Source organism: Schistosoma mansoni, chromosome 3 (genome assembly GCF_000237925.1).
Source record: "Schistosoma mansoni strain Puerto Rico chromosome 3, complete genome".
Lineage (NCBI taxonomy): Eukaryota > Metazoa > Platyhelminthes > Trematoda > Strigeidida > Schistosomatidae > Schistosoma > Schistosoma mansoni.
This window is the reverse complement of record NC_031497.1, coordinates 6663470-6666972: the sequence shown is the minus strand read 5'-3', so window position 1 is coordinate 6666972 and position 3503 is coordinate 6663470. Positions and strand designations below refer to the sequence as shown.

General features: G+C 31.6%; 1 protein-coding gene and 1 non-coding gene across 2 annotated transcripts in view; both read right to left on the bottom strand.

Moving 5' to 3' along the window:
* The window catches only part of Smp_179700 (hypothetical protein), a gene marked incomplete at both ends in the record, with an annotated part of 11320 nt that overhangs the window by 1262 nt on the left and 6555 nt on the right, over window positions 1-3503 (bottom strand). The window lies entirely within an intron of this gene.
* Smp_tRNA_00783_Pseudo_TGA.1.1 lies at window positions 2196-2262 on the bottom strand. The gene has a single exon. It is a non-coding gene (tRNA).

Sequence of the window (3503 nt, the reverse complement as noted above, 5' to 3'; positions counted from 1 at the left end):
ATTAAAGATATACAAATAAACATTCAATATATTCCAATTAGTTTTCAGTAATCTTTATTATAATATATAACAATGTATAGAATATATTATGGAAATTAATACAAAATGGTCGGCGGTTTGTAGATATAGGCAGGTCGGTAGAAATTGATATGTAATAATATTAGTAATCACTGTAATAAAAGACCTGAGTTTAAATTTTCGGAAAAAAGATGGTTTCTAGATTGATTTTAAAATGACCATTTTCCACAAAACTAATAAGAATATGAACTAATGAAAATTATAGATCATAAGTCCTAGTGAAATGGTTTTACTCTATTAAATTAGTTATTGTATATACTCCCGCAAAAAAATTGATTCAATGAGCACAGAGTTGTCATTAGTATACAAACTGAAATGCCAAAAATTTCAGTTGAGTGCTCTGACGCGAGACTGGTAGGTTCTGGGTTCGAATCTCCCAAGGCGAGCTCGTGGATGCACACTGCCTAAGAGTCCCACAATAGGACAAAACGGCCGTCCAGTGCTTCCAGGTCATCCCTGGTGGTCTAGCTTCAATTGACTCACGCTTTCAGCTGTGCAAAGTATTTGTTTATTTGTTTAGGTTTTTTTGTGATAAAAATACAAATCAATAACTTATTTTACATAACATCACATTAACGATAGGTGAAATGTAGAAGACCAACACGAACTAATCTTAATTTACACTTTTTTCAAATAAACTAATTTTTTCTAATCAAATTACTTTTTTCTTCCAGTGATTAATTATAAAAACGATACTCATAGTTTCCTTTCAAAACAAATCCACTCAGCCTCTTATAAAACTTTTAACACTGAGGGTCCAATGGTAATTTTATAAAGATATTGATTAGTATTGTGAAATGAATGGATTAGAAACATAATTATATTTCGGTGTAACAAATGTTTTGTTTCGCAAAATTGCTTCATAAGCTAATGAAGAGTTGTGTAGTACAAAATAACTATTAGATATATTTTTTTTCAGAATAGTTTATACAAAGCCTTTGGTTTTGATTCATTGACATATATCCACAACAGTATTTATCAATAATAGACAAAAATCAAACAAACAATACGGTGAAATACCATAAACTATCGTTTTAACTTCTGATCAAATCTTCAGATTTGTAGATCATGATTACTGATAAATATTAAGGATTGCTACTAACTCTAATCCAGTGAATAGATACTATAATCCATAGCTCCTAATGGTTCAGTTCAGTGATTAATGAAAATTAAGCTCTTCTGATATTTGTTAAACTCTGGATTTATATAAACTTGGTTTTACTCAAGTGCTAATGAGTGATAAGCTATTTCTTCTGTTGTTCAAAACTACTCAATTTGTAATCCAAATGATGCTTTATTTAGCCGTATATGATATTGAAGTCAGCACAATATTGTTCGTGTATTGAGATGCATTTTCCAATTTCAGTCATTTTGTGACTAGGCGTAGTTGTCATCCAGAGTCATTGGCTAATATCAATCTGTATTCATAGTTCCACACTTCAAGAAATCTATTTGACGGTTATCCAATGAAGATGAATGCAGAAATTTAACTAATCGAATTATCACTTGTAAATACGAAACTACATCATCTGGATTAACTCACGAAATCACAGTTATTCAATAGTTCATAATTTAGGCAGTTATTTATATGATCTTTCCGCGTATTTAACATTATTTTCATTCAACAACTTCCCAGTTATGTCTAATAGTAAAATTAAATGACTGTGTAAACATCACAGTTATTTAAATAATAATAAATGTCTTGCAAATGCTACCACTAATAATTCAAATTAGTGAAACTATTCACTAACTGAAATACTATTATTTGTTTACAAAGTACAATGAATAGAAAATGATTATACGCTTGTTATAAGATCGTAGGTCCTGATAAGGAACAAATGTTTAATGCTTCCTGGCTTCCAATGGTTGTCTAATTCAAACGGTCCGTGATATATTCACTTAGTATTGTTTGTTTGAATCTTCCCATTGATGTTTAGGACTGCAACTGGTCAGCCTCTTATTGGCATATGTGCATACTGTGCGTATTGCCTCGATATAGCCTTAATTCATAAACATTGTAAGCAAAGATGGATAGTGGCTAGCAGTAGAATACAGAACGTGCGTTTCGTCCTATTTGGGACTGGTCAGCTGAATGTACCTACATCTCAGAGTTGATGTTCACTCTGGGACTCGAACCCAGTACCTTTCGTTTCAAACGCCATCACGTTATCCACTCAGCTATTGAGTCCTGATATAAACTATGAAAATTAAACAGTTTTCATAAATCCTCCATACAAATCTAAAACTATTTGATGTTTATTTATCTAAGCTTATTTGCAAAATTAAATTTACTAAAACTGAACTCATTCTTTTGAAAATTTCAATCTCTCACCTGTAGACCTCTTAAATCAAGTTTTGTTAAGTAATTTGAAAAAAACAATGATTGATTTGAAAAATCCTTATACATGATGAAGTGGATGAAATCAATTAAAGAATAACTAAACATAAATAAACATTTCAATGTAGATTTATTGCTAACTAAAACTAATTAACAGTAACTAATGTAAAGAAACCACATGACAACATTCCTCGACCTTTCAAAAACTGACTTTTTTTATAGAGTTTTATACATTTTTGTAATGGTGACTTATGCCATTAGTTGACACCTTAGATATATAGTAATGTTCAAAATATAATTCACAATCCTATGTTCATATAGTTGAATAATTTCAATCTCCATAGTAACAACTATCCAGTTACTATCTGGTTTATTTTAACTCTACAACTCATAATAAATCATAATAAAAGTTAAATTTAAACAATTTGTAAATAGAAACATTTTTTTCCTTTAAATAAATGTTTTTTGTACAAATTTTTCAACAAATTATATACATATACATATAAGTGGGTTTTTTTAGAATCTATCACTATGGCTATATACATTTTGTGTATAAAGTAATAAATCAATCTAATGAGTACTTCATTTACTCACATGTATTTTACATAGAAACTTATTTTTGATCAATATGTATTTTCATAGTTGAAATCATGAGTCAATTGAAACTAGACCACCAAGGAAAACCTGGAAGCATTGGACAGCTGTTTCATCACATTGTGGGACTTCTCAGCAGTGCTCATCCACGACCCCGCCTAGCGAGATTCCAACCCAGGACCTACCACTCTCGCACGTGAGCACTTAACCACTAGACCACTGAGCCGGAATCCAACGGTGTTAATGTCTAACTTCAACCAATCCACGAAATTGAGCAACCGTTCCCCAATGTCTTCAGTGAGTTGATATCTCCCAACAGAACTAGTTGAACTCCACTGGTCACTGCTTCTCACTAGAACTCCAGGAAATACCTCATGTAGCCAGTCACTAGTGAGTACATGATCATTATCAAAAGGGACGAGACGGCCGTCTAGTGCTTCCAGGTTTTCCATGGTGATCTAGCTTCAATTGACTCATGATTTCAACTATGAAA